The sequence below is a fragment of the Trichechus manatus genome, unplaced genomic scaffold (genome assembly GCF_000243295.1).
Source record: "Trichechus manatus latirostris isolate Lorelei unplaced genomic scaffold, TriManLat1.0 scaffold00076, whole genome shotgun sequence".
Taxonomy (NCBI): domain Eukaryota; kingdom Metazoa; phylum Chordata; class Mammalia; order Sirenia; family Trichechidae; genus Trichechus; species Trichechus manatus.
The window spans coordinates 7762328-7783603 of record NW_004444012.1 but is presented as its reverse complement, the minus strand read 5'-3'; positions in this window follow the sequence as shown (position 1 = coordinate 7783603).

Sequence of the window (21276 nt, the reverse complement as noted above, 5' to 3'; positions counted from 1 at the left end):
TGATAATTTTATATGGATTAGATGAGGGCTTCTAGGACTCCGAGAAGTCCACAAAGGCAGGAAGCAACTTTCCTTAAAATACAGCCTCCCCTGACAGAGACTGGAGAGACCCCGAGAATATGGCCCCCAGACACCCTTTTATAGCTCAGTGGTGAAGTCCCTTCCGAGGTTCACCGTTCAGCCAAGGACTGGACAGCCCCATAAAACAAAACGGGACTAATGAGGCACAGCAGTCCAGGGACAGGGACTGGAAGGCAGAAGGGGACAGGAAAGCTGGTGATAGGGAACCCAAGGTTGAGTAAGGACAGTGTTTACATGTAGTGGGGTTCTTAACCATTGTCATAGGGCAACATGTGTACTGTTTAATGAGAAACTATTTTGTTCTGTAAACCTTCATCTAAAGTGAGAATAGCAGCACAATTGGAAGAATGTAATCAATGTCACTGAATTGTACATGCAGAAATTTTTGAAATGGTGTATGTTTGGCTATGTATATTTTCACTGAAGAAAAACAGAAGGTCCTCCAAGATCGAGAAGGGAGAGTGTTGACATGTCATGGGGTTGTTAACCAATGTCATAAAACAATATGTATACTAACTGTTTAATGAGAAAGTTTGTTTTGTAAACCTTCACCTAAAGTACAATCAAAAAAAAAAAAAAAAAAAAAAAGATGGCCTGCTCTCGACTTAGCTGAATGGATAAAGTAGAAACAAACATTTGTGACTAAGGATTGTAGAAACGCGTCTGGAGTTTTCCTGGAATTTGGCTTCTTTTAAACAAAACAAAAATAATTTTAACCTTCTACATGTTTTACAAGTAGGAAAGTGATGCAGATGGTGGCAGGGAAGAACTTTCTTTTCAGAGAAAGCTGACTGAAGTATAGCCAGTTGCTGTCAAGCCGACTCTGACTAATGGTGACCCCATGCGTGTCGGAGCAGAGCTGTGCTCCATGGGGTTTTCAGTGACTAATTTTTGTGGAAGTAGACCACCAGGACTTTCTTCTGAGGCACTGCTGGGTAAACCTGAACTGCCAACCTTTTGGTTAGCAGTCAAGCCTGTTAACTGCTTGCCCCACCCAGGGACCTGACAGGAGTTATTTATCTCAAACACAAAGGCCTTCCCCAATGCATGGTTTTCCACTTGTTCTAGTGGGAAGGGAGAATTCTGGAGGAAACGGGTTACAGGAGAGTTTGGGCAGCTGTTAGGAACTCACCCACATTCCTGCTGGCCAGTGGGTGCTACAAATATTCTCCAGAAGCCTTACATCCCTCTGGGAAGCTATGGAAGATGCAGGAATGGAAACAGGGGAGAGAAAACCTATCAGCTTTAATGTGGGGGATATCATCCCTGTGTGTGTGTGTGTGTGTGTGTGTGTGTGTGTGTCCTCAACCTAGAAATGCTGGGATTCAGGCCAATAAGCTGATATGAACCTAAGTGATGGGCCTTCCAGGGAGAGGGACTTTTTTGCCAAGGTGTCATTCTTGAAGATTACTTACTGACTTGAGGGTTACTTAAAATAAAATGGTAAGCCATATGATACTTTTGCTGTAGGATTTTCTTCTTCCACGTTCCCCTAATTGGAGGTGGGAGTGACGTAAATACATCGTCAGTAAATGGGACAAAAAACTGTAAGTAGTAGCTAGTTTAAAAATTGTATATGATTAACAATAGCAAGATAACTGAGAAAACATCATTTTATTTATTTATCAAAAAAATCACAGAGGGCTGTGATTTTGTGTAGGGATTTAAAAAATTGCTTGACATGTTCAGCGTTGGAAAATTTCTTAGAGGTGAGCATCAAAAATCTCTACAATTGTATTCTAGCATAGTCCAAAATCATAGCATCTGGGAAATACAGACCTCATCAATTCATCTTCCCTAGATCATGGATCAAAGTTGTTTTAGCTCAGCTACCTCAACGATCAGAGCCAGAGGAAATTGCCAATAAACATTTCTTATCCTTCAATCAAACACAGACTCAAGCTTCCCTCCACCATGAGAGAGTCTCCAGTGGCTTTATGTTACGTTGTCTCTTCTTTCTGTAAAACTGTGAAGCATGTCTTACCTCTACCACATAACTCATCATCTGACACTCTTGGTTTTCAAAACATTTTTAATCAATTTTGGTTTTCTTGTGTGTAAGTACCAGATTGTAAGTACCCAAAAGCTTAGGTTTGGGAAGAACTCTTACATTTGAATGAATCCCTTTATGCTCCAGTCAATTTATAGCATAGGAGGACTGGACTACTCTTCATTTCCCTGACCTGCTATATACCATTTCGTGCAATTATGACTTAGCTCTTTGGGTGGACATTGTGGTTGACTTCCCTCTCCACAGAACTGAAGCAATACTCTCGGGGAATGATCTCAGTGGGAGAGGGTAGAACTATTGCTTTAAGGGTAACTTCCCTTCTCCATCAGTGATTGGTTGGGAATTGACATGTGGCCCAATTTTGGCCAATGAGAGGTTTGCTGAAGACTTCTGGGAAAAGTTCTTCCTTGCTCTTACGAAAAAGACCCATAAAACCAAACCCATTGCCATCAAGTGGATTCAGACTCACAGCAACCCTATAGAACATAGTAGAACTGCCCCATAGGGTTTCCAAGGCTGTAATCTTTACAGAAGCAGTCTGCCATCTCTTTTTCCCACAGAGCAACTGGTGGGAGAACTTCTGACCTTTCAGTTAGCTGCTGAATCCTTTAACCACCACACCACCAAGCTCCTTGCTCTTAAGAGCCATGTGAAATCAGGCTTTCTCTGACTCCATTTGGGCAAGAACAAGAATGCCAATAAGCTATGTTTGGGGCTGTTGGCCACAAGGGGCGCCAAATTTAGCATGGAACCAATGCTGTAGAAGGAAGAGCAGAGAGATGGAAACAATCTCTAACTTAGATCACGTTTTTGAGGTGCTAGCTATACCAATCCTAAAGGCCATCCTACCTCCAGATTTCCTTGGACATGTGCCTATTATTAAGCCTATTTTTTGTTGTTTTTATTACTTAGAGCCAGAAACATCTTAACTGAGACAGCTCTTTTTCCCTTGTTTGGATTTCCTTTTCACTTATACCCCTGCCCTTCCATCTTACTCCCTTTCCTGGCCAACCACCAGTTTCAAGATCTCCATCTTTCAAAGTCCAGCTCAAATATTGTCACTCTGAGTAACTTGCTCTGATGGCTCTCTCAGCACACACACATACACACACATTCACACATCAGGTACACTTATGCTCCCTCCCTCACCTTTGTTACTGTCTCAGTCATTGAGTGCTGCTAACAGAAATACCACAAGTGGACGGCTTTAACAAAGAAATTTATTCTCTCACAGTCTAGTAGGCTACAAGTCCAAATTCAGGGCATCAGTTCCAGGAGAAGGCTTTCTCGTCTCGGCTCTGGAGGAAGGTCCTTGTCATCAGTCTTCCCTTGGTCTGGGAGCATCTCAGCACAGGAACCCCACGTCCAAAGGACGCACTCTGCTCCCGGCAGTGCTTTCTTGGTGGTACGAGGTCCCCATGTCTCTCTGCTCGCTTCTGTCTTTTATATCTCAAGAGATTGGCTTAAGACACTATCTAATCTTGTAGATCTCATCAATATAACTGCCGCTAATTCATTTTATTACATCATCGTGATAGGATTTACAACACATAAGGAAATCACATTAGATGACAAAATGGTAGACAATCATACAATACTGGGAATCGTGACCCAGCCAAGTTGACAGATATTTCTGGGGGATACAATTCAGCCCATGCCAGTTACCATAGCATGTCACATAGAATGATTTTAGCATTTATTGCCTACATTTATAAATGTTTATTGCTCAGTTTTTGTGTATGGGCAGACTATGAGCTTTGTAATCTCTGCTCAATCAACTGTTGTTGACTAAATGGATAAATTGATGGGTGGATAGTTTTAGTGGTTGTCTAGTTCATCCATTTTGTAGATGATGAAACCTACTTCTTTTAATTTTTCTTTATTACCTTGAAGAGCACTGAGCACGTGGTTGTCCCACATTAGTACAACAGAAGAGGAGAATGTGACTTAATTCTGTAACTTTTTGTTTTCTTATTGAAATTCTAGAGGTGTTACTCTCTTTATTTTCCAAAGGATGTGGAGCAATAGCAATATATTTGGAAATAATAAAGAATTTCCTAAAAGTGAAGGTTATAACAGATTGGAATGTTACTGAGATAGGTTGTGAAATATTTCTGGATATCTTCACAAATAATATGGATTATGCAGTTAATCTGGAATCTGGGCTAGGTTTCATCTCACCCAGAGATGCGAAGATTTCACAGTGATACATGGAGTGACCTCCAGAGATCCCTTTCACTAAAAAAGTCTATGAGTCTGCAAATGTATGAATCAATGGAGTTTCCAGAACTTCCATGAGGGAATTTGCTTCTGACACTGATTAAACACAGTTCTCCTAAAGAATGTAACTTTTCTGAAGCTTAACATGCTACGTCAAGCCACCCATTTAGAAATTATAATTTTTCAAATTTTCTAAACAGTCTTCACATGTGCAATCCAGATTAAGTGATATTTCCAACTTTTCTGTTATTGTATTTTTCCCTTGGAAGAAAATTACTAGTGTCAGTTAAAAGAATAAGACGATAAACATAAAGAAAAATCCAACTATGGCTAGGAAGTGTTGGGATGGCGTGAAGAAATTTGAAGATTAAAAATGACATGGAGATTGGCATCCACTTTAAGTCGGAAAGCAAGACCCACATATCATGGGAAATGTGGACAGTGACCAAATGGCTGGGTTACTAGGCGTTTATTTTAAGTGATATCAATCTCCTGGGAGGTTATTTTTTCTATTGTTGTTTTTTAAATAGTGAGATCATGACAACCTGTGTTTTGTAGAACTGAGCCCAAAGAATTGTCACTCTTTCTAATTTAAGAAGGTAAGTGTAAGGTCAGAAAAAAGCTTTTAGTTTTATTATGACACAGAACGTAAGCACTTCTGCTTCCCAAGGACGACGAGCAACGGAGGAAACCTTTTCTTTTTTTATTTCATCTTTCTTTTCCCCCTTTTTCTTCTCCTTCCCTTTCCCTCTTTTACTTTTTTCTCCTCTCTACCTCTTCCTCTTCCTCCTCCTCCTTCTCCTCTTTCTCCTTCCCTTGGTCCTTCGTCCCTTTTTCTGTCCCCTTAGGACTGTGTTGCTGTTAGTTGCTGACTAGTCAATTCTGACTCATGGCAACCCCATGTGTTACAGAGTTGAACTGTGCTCTGTAAGGTTTTCTTGGCTGCAGTCTTAATGGAAGCACATTGCCAGGCCTTTTCTTCTGAAGAACTACTAACGTTTACTGAGGATTAAATGCACTAACACATGTAAAGCAGTTAACTCATTGTCATTTAATGACCTAGAGTCCGCTTGCTTGTGTTCAAAGTCCTGACTTTTCTCAGAATTCTAACCACTCCTTCCATCCCCCTTTGTCCCAAGACTTGAAGGCAAATGGCATCTGTATCACTGCAGCCTCCTGGTTCCCAGTCTGTCCATCCTTTCCCTAAGGCATGGTTCTCCATAGCTTGAGCTTCATGGTCTTGTTGAACCCAAGCTTGGGGTTGGGGAGTAGGAAGCAGCTGAACGGGCTGGATTCCAGGGGAGGGCACATGGGAGGAGGGCAGAGGTGAATTAACCAAGAGGCTGATGAAGCTTAAGTTTCAGGGCCCCTTGTGTGCTTGGGCTCCCTCCAAGACCCTAGAGGCGTCTTAGCAATGTGTTCATGTGGTCATATGTTTGGTAACATTTGCAAAAGTAAGGTATTTTAACCACAATTGGTTCAGTCCGCTGTCTTTTTCTATTCTACCTTGCTTCTGTCGCATTGCCCCTCATACTGCAGAGTTGGAGTGATTAGTCACTGTTTGGATCTGGCTAAGGGGACATGCCCATTGCCGTCAAGTTGATTCTGACTGATAGCGACCCTATAGGACAGAGTAGAACTACCCCATAGGGTTTCCAAAGAGCAGCTGGTGGATAGGAACTGCCAGCCTTTTAGTAAGCAGCTGAGCTCTTAACCACAGTGCCACCAGGGCTCCGAGGGGACATAGTGGAAAGAAATGCAGTATTTATATGGTTCACAGTCACTTCTGTGGTAGTTCAGTAATGGCTGGCTGTCCTTGCATTGGAATGGCTTCCCTGAGTATTCCTGTTGGCCACCTGGTGTCATGACATGAATGTGTAGGGTTAGAGGTCGTGTCATGACATCACATGTTCTGTAGTATTTGATGCTGGTTGGATGTGGGTGATGGAGAGAAAAATAGATTGAAATGGATGGAACTGGAGCCACAAAGTAGTTTGTAGAAAATTGTGACAGAAGTGTGTAATACAAATGTTTTCTTATTTTTTTTCTGGAGTTTGTGATGTTTGTGGTATTTGTTAATTTAAACATAGTTTACTTCCTCGTGACTTTTCTCATTTTAAGTAAATATTAATTTTAACCTACTTTTGAATTTATAATTTTATGTTTTTCTTAAAAAAACAAACAAACATAAAAACCAGTGCTGTCAAGTCAATTCCAATTCATGATGACCCCATGGAAGTAGGTCAACAGATCTTCCTTCCAAGACATCTCTGGGTGGATTAGAACTGCCAAATTTTTGATTAGTAGTTGAGTGCTTACCAGTTTGTGCCACTCAGGAACGTTTTTCTCCAATTAAAAAAAAAAAAAAACCAGAGAAACGTTGCCGTGGAGTCAATTCCAACCCATAACAACCCTATAGGACAGAGTGGAACTACTCCATAGGGTTTCCAAGGCTGTAATCTTTATAGGAACAGACTGCCACAACTCTCTCCCGCAGAGCGGCTGGTGGGTTCAAACAGCCAACGTTTTGGTTAGCAGCTGAGTGATTTAACCACCTCTTTCCTTCAATAAAATCCTCTAAATTGAACTTGACTCCTCCTTTGGGGGAAGGGTAGAGAAAGGGACGGTTGAGGGAGAGTGCATGGGGAGCAGTGCCCAGGACCACACCAGAGGCAAGGATGTAAAGAGATGATCGATTGGGGCCAGGGCGCGTAGTATTCCTGTCTCTTGGAGCCTGTGCTTATGTGTATGTGTGGTGGGCATTAATGAGCACATGGTATCAGGGACGTTATAGACACTGACGCTTCCACAGATATCATGGGGATAAATTAAGTCAGAGGGAGGAAAACGAAAGTGCAACTTAGCTGAACTAATTACTATAATCGTCTACATGAATTGCTCACCACCGATACCTGATTACTATGTAGCAGAATAATAATTAAGTACACCAATTAATGCTTCAGATTAACTTGTGTAAGTTTTATTGGATTGTAACCTCATATAATTTTTATGTGAAATAATCTTGCAAAGTTTGAAGGGTGAGGTTCAACTACTAAAACTTTAATTAGTCCAAGATTCCAGTATCTCAAATCACAGTACCTTCAATTGTATGTGGATCAACATTCTGTTCTGAAATGCTCCCCACAATTAAAAATAAATGGACCCCTACACCTTTAGTGGTTAGAGTACTGGATTTCCTTTATGCTAGTTACCTCTCCTTAGCAATTTGGAAGATGTGATAGGTGACATATATTCTGTGGGATAGGTCATTGTTTCTCCTCTATAGTATGCCAATTTTTTTTTGTTTATAAATGTAAACATCCCTTAAAGCATTTTTTATTATTTAAGTGTACACAATGAATATTTTCTATTAGGTTTTCCCTTAAATATATGCTCTGAAAATTTCATAACTTAGGTATTATGTTGTTGTTGTTAGTTGCTGTCGAGTCGGTTCTGACTCATAGTGACCCTACAGGACAGAGTAGAACTGCCCCTAGTGTTTCCAAGGAGCACCTGGTGGATTTGAACTGCTGACCTTTTGTTTAGCAGCCAAGCTCTTAACCGCTACACCACCAGGGCTCCACAATGTATTATAGTCATACGGAAATAATTTATTAAGGGCTTACTATGTTCTAAAGAATTGGTCCATCTGAACTGCAGTGTTGGTGAAGAATAATGAATATACCATGGATTGATGAAAGAATGAATCAGTCTTAGAAGAAATAGAACCAGAATATTCCTAGGAAGCGATCATGGTGAGATTTCATTTGTTTTGGACACATCAACAGGAAAGACCAATCACTAGAAAAGGACATCATGTTTGGGAATGTAGAGGAACAACAAAAGCAAGAGAAACCCTCAGTGAGATGGATTGACATGATAGCTGCAACAATGGACTCAGACATACCAACGGTCAGGAAGATGGCGCAGGACTGGGCACCATTTCATTCTGTTATGCATAAGGTCACCATGAGTCGGAGATGACTCAATGGCAGCTAACAGCAACAACAACACGTGCCAAAGACACACCATGTATGTACCAGGAGCTCACATCCCGAAGAGAGAGACATCCACCCCACACACGGACACACACACGTACACATACACACCCATACACACAATGCTGACGATGGGGTTGGGGGTGGGGATCACAGAAGGTTTTCTTGAAGAGTTGGTGTCTGAGCTGAGAGTTGAAAGACCCCATTCATAAGGGCTTAGACTTTTGGACACCACTTAATACGTTAACATTCACAGCCACCATTTTTTGTTTCCTCTAAGCCCTCTCAGGATCTGGGCAAGGGGGTCCGACAGTTCCAAGAACCCCTGAGAAGAACGTCTGTGCTTTTGACTATCCCAAGTGTAAATTTTGGAAGGATTGTTCTTTCAACCCCTTCTTGCCTTCTCTTGCCTTCTGTGTTAAGATAATATTGCAGAGCCAGGAAAGCAATTAACCAAAACCAGTAATGAACTTTCTCCTTGGATAGACATAATGAACTGAGGTGTCTTGGCTGACAAAATTTGCTGTGGGTTGTTCTGCCTGGTATCTCTTTTGTTGGCACTTTTGTCAGCCACATAAAGCTTTTTCCTGAGCTTTAATTAGTCCGTGATTTCAGTAGCTCAACTCATGGTACTGTTAATGCTGAGCGTCAACATCCTGTTCTGAAATGCTCAGACTCCTTCCCGCAGATTTCTCTTAGCACAGTGCCTCGTGCCTGCCAGGTACATAGTCAACTTCTGTGAATGAAGGAATACGGAGATAAAATTTTATTACCAACATGAAGAAGCCTCAAAGCATAGGGTATGATGGGAAATAGTTAAATAATTTTCTTTTCTTTCTTGATCTGCTTAATTATATTAAATGTCCTCCGACACCCCCAACCAAAAAAAAAAAAGAAACCCACTCGCTAAAACACTTTAAATTCCAAAGAGAGGGGCTTTAGGAAATAGTTCCTATTCTATTTTTAAGCTCATTGAGTTTGAAGATTAACTCACTGTGAAAATGCATCTAATGCAGAAAACGTGCTTTCTCGAGGTCCAAGAACAACCTGCATTTTCTTTGAACAGTTTAAGCTTAAATACACAGACACAAAACTCAAAGAAAAAAACCACTTCAGCAACAGATACGGCTGAATGGCAAACTAAGAGGAGTGAATAACCCCAAATGACATCCACAGGAGAATAGCAGTACTCCTCCTGACTGGCCTGGCCTGGTCCTGAAAGACATATGGGCCAAGTTCAGGAACAGGGATGTTCCTGTTCTCTCTCTTTCCCTGTAAAAATGGCGTGGAGGCAGTGTCTGATCTCCTCTGTCTTCACAAGGTGGGAAGGAGAACCAAAATCAACAGCCCAATGCTGATTCCTATGAGGTGGGGCTCAGACAAGCCTCCTGTCTCCACCATCTTTACCAATTCTGACACCAACTGTCCCTCCCATGGCACTCTCTACTTCTCTGCCGGGTTCGATAATTCATTGCAATGGCCACACAGAACTCAGACGATGCTCATGATTATGGGGTTTATTAGGGAAGTAACAGGTTACAGTTCAGGCTCAGGAACACTCAAGGATACAGTTCTTGCATCAGGACGGCCTCTTCCCAGCTGTGCTCGCAGGCACACCTCTCCCTGGCCCTCAGTCTCTGCTCAAAGGCACAGCTTTCTCGCTCCTTGGGCCAGGAAGCCCATTGCTCTGTCTCCCGCTGGTCTCTCCTGCGTGTCTCTCCTTCCTTGGTTGTGGTGGGATTCTCTTTTTTTTCTCACCCTGGGGTGACTCATTTCAAGCCCAGCGGTTGGCTAAACCAACCAATCCCCGTGGTGGGACACAATTACCTTATCACACAGTCCCACCCAGTCGCTTGGGTGAGAGTTATAAGACCGTGGCTAGAAAGGCCACACAAAAGCCATCCATCACTTCACAGGCCACCCCCTGGCTTTTCTACCCAGGTTCTTTTCTACTTGGAGGATAACTTCCCCCTCCCAATCATTTTACCAGTCCCAGTCATTAACACTGAGTCCTTCAATAGGGCAAAGAGTCCACAGGGTGAGGTTACTCAGGCACCAGCCATTCAGGTCTACTGTGGGTTTCCATCTGATCTGGTCACGTTTTCCAATAGTTATCTCATCTTCACTCTTCCTGGCCTCTGATAAAATTGACCTGAGAGAGGATTATTCCCTTGCTCTGAGCCTCACGAGGTATGAGCATAGCAAAACCTTTAAGGACGTTAGGTTCGGTCACTGTACTCCAGTCCAGAAGTGCCTCCCCCTTACTCCACTCTTCCACGCTTACAGCTTCTGCAATTACAGTTTTTACAATCACAATGAACCCTGTTAACAGTCAACACTCATAACTGAATCATAGAATCCTATCAGCATCTTCTCCCACCCTCTCTTCCCCAGACCCATCAGGAAAAGAGGAATTTATTCAATGGGGATCCTCCCTTGTCCCCCTCATTTAACATAAGCACGCTCACGAAAGCGTATGAGCCAGTCACTTCATACCTTTACCTCCCCCTGTTTTAGATAGCCAATGTTTCAATGGCTCATCCCTATCAAACCAGTACTCTGAGACAAGCTCGTTGCTTGGTCTTGAAGAATCTTCTTGCCCCTACCCAGGGAGGTTTCCGTAGCCACTTAAAAGGATGCTGAGTCTGAAACAGAGATGGAACAGAGGGAGACATGCTGAAATGACCCTGTAGTGACATACTGCTGAGCCTGGGGGATCTGCCAATGTTGCACAGCACCGGTGGCACACCTTAGCTCTAGTCTGTCTCTAATACAGATAGAGCTGTGCCTTCTTTTTGGTTACCTCTCTCCAGCACCTTGGGTTATGGGTCTAAACAGAAATAGAAAATTGTCTTCTCCTAAATTACAGCCACACAGCTAGAAACACCTACTGAATTCATCTTTCAGATGGATTGATTATTGACAGATTTGGAGATTAAACCTAAAGGAAAATAATCTTTACAACGAGAATTGTTATTACAGAATGAATTGCAGAGGTTATTTTGAAACAACCTTTTGGGGTAGGGATGAAAACGAGTGTGATCTTGAGCAATCTTTCTCTTTAGGACTCTATTTCTCGATCTGTGTTAGATGATTGCTACAGTTCTTTCCAGCTCTGACATGTTATGATGCACAGATTTCTTCTCTCCCTGCTTTAGGTGTTGATATGCCTCAATGTAGGCAGATCAGCTGGTCAACCTGTGATTCACTGCCTTCTGTGGTTGTGTGAGGGAGGAGGCAACTATACTGCTATCCAGAATACTAGAGTATATTTTACGTATGTTTTGTTAGGTGTCGGCGAGTCAATTCTGTCTCATAGCTACCCTATGTACAACAGAACGAAACACTGCCCGGTCCTGCGCCATCCTCACAATTGTTACACTTGAGCCCATTGTTGAAGCCAGGGTGTCAATACATCTTCTTGACGGTCTTCCTCTTTCTCCCTGACCCCCTAATTTACCAAGCATGATGTCCTTCTCCAGGTACTGGTCCCTCCTGATAACATGTCTAAAATATGTGAGACGAAGTCTCATGATTCTTGCTTCTAAGGAGCATTCTGGCTGTACTTCTTTCAAGACAGATTTGTTCCTTCTTTTGGAATTCCGTGGTATATTCAATATTCTTCGCCAACAACATAATTCAAAGGCATCAATTCCTTATTCATTGTCCAGCTTTTGCATGCGTATGAGGTGATTGAAAATACCCTGGCTTGGGTCAGGCACACCTTAGTCCTAAAGGTGACTTCTTTTGAACACTAAAAAGTCTTTTTCAGCAGATCTGCACAATGCACTGTGTCGTTTGATTTCTTGACTGCTGCTTCCATGGGCATTAATTGTGATCCAAGTAAAATGAAATCCTTGACAACTTTAATCTTTTCTCCATTTATCCTGAAGTTGCTTATCGGTCCAGTTGTGAGGAATTTTGTTTTCTTCATGTTAAAGTCTTCTTTTTTCTTTATGTTTGTTTTCTTTATGTTAAAGTTTTTCCTGACTTTAAACCATGTAGTATCCCCTTGTTCTGTTCAAACCACTGCCTCTTGGTCTATGTACGGGTTCCTCGTGAGCACAAATAAGTATTCTGGGATTCCCATTCTTCACAATGTTATCCATAATTTGTTATGATCCACACAGTCAAATGCCTTTGCATAGTCAATAAAACACAGGTAAACATCTTTTTGGTATTCTCTGCTTTCTGCCAAGATCCATCTGACGTCAGCAATACTATTCCTCTTTCCATGTCCTCTTCTAAATCCAGCTTGAACTTCTGACAGTTCCCTGTCAGTGTACTGCTGCAACTGCTTTTGAATGATCTGCAAAATTAACTTGTGTGTGCTATTAATGATATTGTTTGATAATTTCTACATTCTGTTGGATCATCTTTCTTTGGAATAGGCACAAATATGGATCTCTTCCAGTCGGTTAGCCAGGGACCTCTTTATCAAATCTCTTGACATAGGCGAGTGAGCATCTCTGGTGCTGCTTCAGTTTGTTGAAACATCTCAAGTGATATTCTGTCAATTCCTGGAGCCTTGTTTTTCACCAATGCCTTCAGTGCCGCTTGGACTTGCTCCTTCGGTACCATCGGTTCTTGATCATATGCTACCTCCTGAAACGGTTGAACGTCGAGCAATTCTTTTTGGTACAGTGACTCTGTGTATTCCTTCCAAGCTCTTTTGATGCTTCCTGCATCATTCAGTATTTTCCCAGTAGAATCCTTCAATATTGCAACTCGAGGCTTGATTTTTTTCTTCAGTTCTTTCAGCTTGAGAAATGCTGAGCATATTCTTCCCTTTTGGTTTTCTGACTTCAAGTCTTTGCACATGTCATTGTAATACTTTACTTTGTCTTCTTGAGCTGCCCTTTGAAATCTTCTGTTCAGCTCTTTTACTTTATCATTTCTTCTGTTCACTTTAGCTACTCGACATTCAAGAGCAAGTTTCAGAGTCTCTCCTGACATCCATTTTGGTCTTTTCTTTCTTTCCTGTCTTTTTAATGAACTTTTGCTTTCTTCATGTATGATGTCCTTGATGTCATTCCACAACTTGTGTTCAATTCGATGTCATTCCACAATTAGTGTTCAAAGCATCAAATCTATTCTTTAGATAGTCTCTAAAATCAGGTGGGATATACTCAAGGTCATATTTTGGCTGTCATAGACTTACTCTAATTTTCTGCAGCCTCAACTTGAACTTGCTGTTATAGATTGAACTGTGTCCCCCCAAAATGTGTATCAACTTGACTAGGTCATGATTCCCAGTATTATGTGGTTGTCCACCATTTTGTAATCTGATGTGTAGTAAATCCTAACCTCTGTGATGTTAACGAGGCAAGGTTAGAGGCAGTTATATTAACGAGGCAGAACTCAATCTACAAGATTAGGTTGTATCTTGAATCAATCTCTTTTGAGATATAAAAGACAGAATTGAGCACAGAGGAGAGAGATGAAGAACCAGGAGGAGAGCATGTCCTTTGTACCCAGGGTCCCTGCACTGAGAAACTCCTAGACCAGGCAGAGATTGATAACAAAGACCCTCCTGCAGAGCCGACAGATGTAAAGCCTTCCCTGGAGCTGGCAGCCTGAATTTGGACTTCTAGTCTCCTAGACTGTAAGAGAATAAATTTCTCTTTGTTAAAGCCATCCACTTGTGATATTTCTGTTACAGCAGCACTAGATAAATAAGACACTTGCTTATGAGCAATTGATAGTCTGTTCTTGTTCTGACTGATGATCTTGAGCTTCTCCATCGTCTCTTTCCACAGGTGTAGTCAATTTGATTCCTGTGTATTCCATCTGGTGAGGTCCACATGTATAGTCACTGTTTACGTTGTTGAAAAAAAAGTATCCACAATGAAGAAGTCATTTGTCTTGCAAAATTCTATCATGCAATCTCTGGTGTTGTTTCTATCTACAAAGCCATGTTTTCCAACTACCGATCCTTCTTTGTTTCCAACTTTCACATCCCAATCACCAGTAATCATCAGTGCATCTTGACCGCATTTCTATCAATTTCAGACTGCAGAAGTTGGTAAAAATCTTCTATTTCTTCATCTTTGGCCTTAGTGGTTGGTGTGTAAATTTGTATAGTAGTCATATTAACTGATCTTTCTTGTAGGTGTATGGATAGTATCCAATCACTGACAGCGTTGTACTTCAGGATAAATCTTGAAATGTTCTTTTCGATGATGAATGTGATGCCATTCTTTAATTTGTCATTTCTGGTATAGTGGACCATATGATTGTCTGATTCAGAATGGCTGATACCAGTCCATCTCAGCTCGCTAATGCCTAGGATATGGATCTTTATGTGGTCCATTTCATTTTTGATGATTTCCAATTTTCCTAGATTCATACATCGTACAGTTCCGTGTTCTGATTATTAATGGATGTTTTCAGCTGTTTCTTCTCATTCTGAGTCATGCCACATCAGAAAATGAAGGTCCTGAAAGCTTTATTCTATCCATGTCATTAAGGTCGACTCTACCTTGAGGAAGCAGTTCTTCCTCACTCGTATTTTGAGTGCTTTCCAACCTAAGGAGCTCATCTTCTGGCACTATATCAATCAATGTTCCACTGCTATTCGTAAGGTTTTCATTGGCCAGTTCTTTCAGAAGAAGACTGCCAGGTCCTTCTTCCTAGTCTGTCTTAGTCTGTAAGCTCTGTGGAACCTGTCCATCGTGGATGATCCTGCTGGTATTTGAATACCAGTGGTATAGCTTCCAGCATCACAGCAACACATAAGGCACCACAGTACGACCAACTGACATATTTTATATATGTTGCTGAACCTGGGAAGGTGGATTCTGTCCAGCGTCCTCAGACCTGCCAATAATCTGGACACCAGCCTTTGAGAAAGAGAAAGTAACTTTATTGCAATATGAAGAGCAAGGAGCCAGGAGGAAGTTCCTCAGATCCGAATCCGTGAGCTATGGGGAAGCAGGGCTTATACGTGATTTGGGCAGCAAGATGGCCACAGTGCAGGTGTACTGGAGAGGGAAAATTCTAGAAGGAATACATAGGGAAGCCATTGCAGAAATTATGGCGGCCAGGAAACAAGAGGTGGTATGGTTCTTGTCGGACCTCTTGCTTCGGAATGGGGTCCAGGTGATGATTTTCCTTCTGATTTGTTCCACCTCTGTTCCTGCATCCTCTGTTGGTGTCAACTAATGGTCCCAGCTGGCCCTTCTGCGCTTGTGGGGCAGGCCAAATCTATGTTGGGATATTTTAAGGCAGTCTTTTCTGACTAATGGTAATTTACTGGCATTCATAGGGTCAGGTTACTTACATATTTTCTGAAACTTCAAGAAATAGTAACTGTATCAGTCAGATGTCTTTACCGCAAGGAAATTAATTTTGGCTAGTTTAAGCAGAAAAGGGATTTATTAAAAGAATTATCTGTGAGATAACTCACAGAATTTCCATGTGGCAGAGAACCACTTGAAATAATGAAGCATGGCAAACCCCACCCAAGGCTGGTACAGTGAGGGCAGTGCCTCAGTGTGTGAATAGCTAAAGTGTTTGCTGTGGCCTCCTGAATGTTGCTACATGACTAACCTTCAAGTGTACATTCTCTCTTATGGCAATTGGCTGCCCCTAGAGTTGAAACTGACGTACACATAATATCACACTGTTTATTAGAAGCAAGGATGGTGAGACATCGATGCCCTTACCTTGGACACATCATTAGGAAAGATGAATTGCTAGAAAAGGACATCATGTTTGGTAAAGTAGAGGGTCAGCAAAAATGAGGGAAACCCCCAGTGAGATGAGTTGACAGAATAGCCATAACAATGAACTCAAACATACCAACGCGCATGAAAATGGTACAGACCTGGGCAACGTTTCTTTCTGTTATACATAAGGTCACCATGAGTCAGAACCTACTCAACAGCAAGTAACAACAATGCTGAAATATGTAATGGAATATAGATAGTACAAAAGAGTCCACCACTTCATGAGTCTCCTCTTGCCTTGATGGTCCTGTGTCTATCCACTGAGTTGTAGGATTTCTAGTTGTCTGGTGTGGATCACGAGGCTCACAGTATCCTTACAGAATCCCGCCTCTAGACTGTTGTCACATCTGCCTTGAGGAACCATTTCACTCAAGGTGGGGGTGAGAGCACCTAAAATGAGAGAAAACTGAGACAACTTGGAAATTACAAACATGTTGTATGAACTGTATGTGCCTGATTGCTAGTAAAAATTTTCCTAATAAATGACTGTATGTGGAATAGAATTCGATCTACGACTTTCTTTCATTATAACTGGTAGTGAGATTATGGGGCGTAGATAAACTTCACTCATGTCATGTATGGTCATACTGACTTGGGTCAGCTCACTATGTCCCTTACTGGGACGAATCTCCACCTCCATTGCCGAATGGAGAAACAGTCTCCATGAAGGTGCAAGGCCTTAGTTTTCTGCGACCCTGTGAATGGTGGCCTTCATCTGTTAATATTTAAATGTCATTGTCATCTCAACTAAGCATTATATTTTTCTTTCACTTCAAGTGCTGTTGTTGTGTGCCATCGAGTTGATCCTGACTCAGTGACCCTACATGACACAGTAGAACTGTCCCATAGGGTTTCCTAGGCAGTAATCTGCACAGGAGCAGGTGGTGGGTTTGAATTGCTGACCTCAGTTAGCAGCTGAGTGTTTAACCTCTGCACCACCAGGGCTCCTTTCCATTAAAGAAGAGATTCCCAAAATATATGCCAAAATAGGGTTCTGTGACTAAATAAATTTGTGAAACAGTTAAATCCTCTCTATCCTCTCTTAGGGATTCAGAATGTATGTTAGCATCGTATTAAAGATACAGAAAAGTCAATAGTAAACAAACCCATTAGCTCAATTTATTTAACCTAGTATTACACGTATGACCACAGATCCTTTCTTTCTTTTTCAGAACACCTATTATTATCTCAATGAACTGTTATTCCATGGAACATACTGTCCAAGGTGCTGTTCTAGAAGAATATTTTACCTGTGATTAGATTTGCTTTCTTTCTTCACACAATAGAGTCCTATCTTTCATTATTCACACATGCAGGCAAATTGAGGAAGGGCATAGTTTTAAATCCATGGAGAACCAAATAATTGATGGAATTAATAATATGGAAATTAATCATTTTCTCGTATTCAGTGGTTTATTTTGTGAGTGGCCAAGAACTTGCTTGGGAGTATCAAAATGTTTGCTATATCAGAACCTGAGCAGATGTCCCTGCAACAACCTGCTGGAAAGGCTTTTCTGAGCCTCGTGAAGGGGGCCACACCTGTTACGGACTTTAAAGGGGAGTAGAACATGGAGCTTTTCAAACATCTGAGACATCAGTTGAAATCTTTCCCACCTACTACTAAACCAAAATCAAACTAGTTGCCAATGAGTCAATTCCAGCTCATGGCGACCTCATATGTGTCAGAGTAGAGCTGTGTCCATAAGGTTCTTAATGGCTAACTTTTCAGAAGTAGATTGCCCAGCCTTCCTTCCAAGGTGCCTTTGGGTAGGCTCAAACCGCCAACCCTTCAGTTAGCAGCCAAGTGTGTTAACTGTTGCACCACCCAGGGACTCCCTGCCAACCTTCTAGCATCTTCTAAATGTTTCTCACCAAGCATCTTCTTTAAAATCTTAGAATTCTGAGGTTGAAGAAATTCCAAGAGCTCAAGCCAGAAGTCCCATGATAGCGTGAATCTACAATGCAGCTCCCACCTACTGGAAGGGTCAGCTGGTTCTGTAAGGAAGGATTCCAATATTATCTTGACAACCTCTGGAGTCATGACATTGCAAACCACGCTCTCATCAGTTAAACCCTCAGTCTTGTAGGACTGCCCATGTTTTGAAGACACGATAATTAGATTGTTGTTCTACTATTTTACCAGAAGTCCTTCCGGTCCAAGAAGGCAACTTGGCATTGTTAACCAACTAAACAGGAGGTGGTTTTCAGGTGTAACTTTTCAATGGGAGTGGGTAACTTTGGTTTATGGACTGTGGATGAAAGATATCAGTGAACCCACTTGTGAGTATATTCAATGCCTACTCAGTGCTATATGATGTAAAAATACTCAGTCTAGGAAAAAGAAAACACTTTGAATCAATGGATTATTTCATCTCATAATGCCAAATAACCATTTTGGATATTCTTCGCCTTCAATTTCTGGTGTTTAAAATTGAATTTATTTAATTGAGTTCATATTTTGACTATTTATAGACTCAACTGTATATAGAAGAAGCCAGGAAGCAATTTGCGGAGCATAGTTACATAATATTAGTCCTAGCTCAGACCATGCATGAGTGAAGCTTGGTGTTCTTTGTGGCTTATGAAGCGTGAGAAGGAGAAACAGTTTATTTTTATACACTTAGCAAAAGCTTGCAGACTGAACCCCTGCTTGGGATGATCTATTGCTCCTTTACAGGTTGTTGGAGACACAAGAGTAGCATATCGACTGCAATATTGCTGACAGAATCACTGTCTGTTTACATGAATGGTCCAAAAGTGAATCTGTATAACAAAAGCAGTTTCTCATGCTCTTATTACAACAGAAAATGGAGATACATGGGCACATGAATGAGCTTAGCGCACTCTGCAGACAGGTGCGCTGCTCCCTGAATGCCATTCCCATCCAGAATTTACTCAGTGTGATTTCATGTCTCAGGCATGTGAAGCACACTGGCCAGATGGAGATCATGCAGTGAAAGATCTTGTTTGGGGTGGAGATGATTGAATGACTCCATTCTCTTTGTAGTAAACAGTAGACTTATATAGAAATATAATTAACCCCACATGACGAAAGATTGAATGATACCTTTGACTTTCGACAAAACTAGACATGATTTACGCAGCTGAATTATTTAGTAATTACTTGGAAAGTATTGACTAGGTAGCCATCCCTTTATTATTTGGTGTCATAGACAATGTCTTTCCTAGAGCACAGATTACCCAATTTTTCTGAAATGGTTAATGCGTGAAAGTGAACTATGGCCTTACAGCGATTATTTACATTTATATTTAAATTGCTAGCGACACTGTACATAATTATGAATCTAAATCTGAAAATCAACCACCAGTAAACCAATTTATAAATTAAAAAAATCTGTCTTTGAGTTGACTTGGATCTTTATAGAAGATGAGCATTATTGGGTTGGAGGGTCTATTTAAAAACCATCTAATTGATTAGTACAATGAGATCTCTTCTGTCCCCTTTGAAGAGCTGAGACACATTAAAAACTATCATCCACAGTGGAAACTCCTATCCACATACATCTGTGAGTGTGTCTGTAGACCTGTGTGTGTAGGAGGGTATCCTTCAGATTGCTGTGCTAGTTTATTAGTGCCATCACCCAAGTTTCCACTTTCTTTTCCTTTTAAGCAAGTGGAACGATTGTATTTCTACGCCCTTATGAAACAAGGCATAGCCACGTGACTTGATTTGGCCAATAAAATGTGATTAAAAATGACACATGTCACTTTCAGATAGAAACCTTTGAAAGCCAGTGCGTAATTTCTCATCTTTCCTTTCCCCAGCCTTAGCTGCAATAATGGGCAGCATTCAATTGTACAAGCTCAGTTGGCATAAGTCCCTGAGTCTGGCTGACATAGAACGAGCCTTCTGTGACCCATGGTAAATTTGTAGCCTAAGCGAGAAATAAGCCATCCTTATTGCAAGCTTTTGAGACTTTAGGTTGTGTGTTAAAGCAACATAACTTAGCCCATCCTAACTAATACAATTGAAAACAACAACTCTAGATGTGGCATTGTCCATCCTCTTTAAGAGCTGGAAAAGATGCCTGTTATGATGAAAAGCATAAGTAGTCCTAAAAATAAATCTATAGCAAGGAAAAGTGGTGGTTTATTTAGCTGTAATAAAATAAACACTAAAACAAGAATGTACTATTTGGAAGAAGAGGACAAAGCTATTAGTATAAATCATAAAGATGATATGATTGTCTAAAAACCCAAGACAATCAACTGAAAAATTACTAGAAATTCAACAAGATGACCGTATTCAAAATAAATGTTTCGTGTTTAGAAATCAATAGTTTTTTTTTTAATGTCAACAATAATCGATTAGAATTTTGGATAGAAGAAAACATCCTTTTCAAAATGCAATACTCTGTATAAATTCCATCAGGATCCAATAAATACATTTTTTAAAGTTTGCAAGAAGACACACTGGAAGAATAACACCAACAAAAAAAAAAAACACTAAGAAAAATTGTTACCCACAGGGAATTCGGGCTGATGGAGTGGGGAAGGCAAGGAGAGAAACAGCATCTCTGTCTCTCTATCCATCTGTACAGATTTGGCCTTCTAATCATGTAAGTGCTTTATCTTTTCAAAATATAAAGCCAAAATACAAAAATTAAATCACACACCAACTTAAAGAAGATGAATGAGGATATTGGATCTTGTGGCGGGGAAGCAGTTTCTATACCAAAATATATAGTGAGAAGCTAAAAAGGTTTAGGAGAGATATGGTTTCTGATGGATTTGACTACATACAAATTAAAAATTCTGTGTCAAAGAACACCATGGACCGAATTAAAATTCAATGATACACTGTGAAAATATTTGTACTATATACAACCAAGGAGATATTACTATATATTCACAACCTTTCTAACTCAAAGAAACATGTGAGTATTCCAGCAGAAAAGTAGGACAAAGACACAAAAGATTATTTATTTAAAAAAATCCCAGGGGCCATTAAATATAAGAAAATCGAAGACCAACTTCAACAGTGATCAAATAAGTGAAAATTAAGATGCTATGTCATTTTTGGTTGATCAATTTAGCAAGAATTAAGAAGGCTGATACACAATGTTGATGAAATTGTGGTAAAATAGACAATTTTATAGTAAAAAAGTGAAAAAAGTAGGTTACAGAAATATTTATAGAGTGTGTTTCCAATTAAAAAAAAAATACACTCACATATGTTTAGAATAAAAAACCTGGACAGAACTATACCAGAATG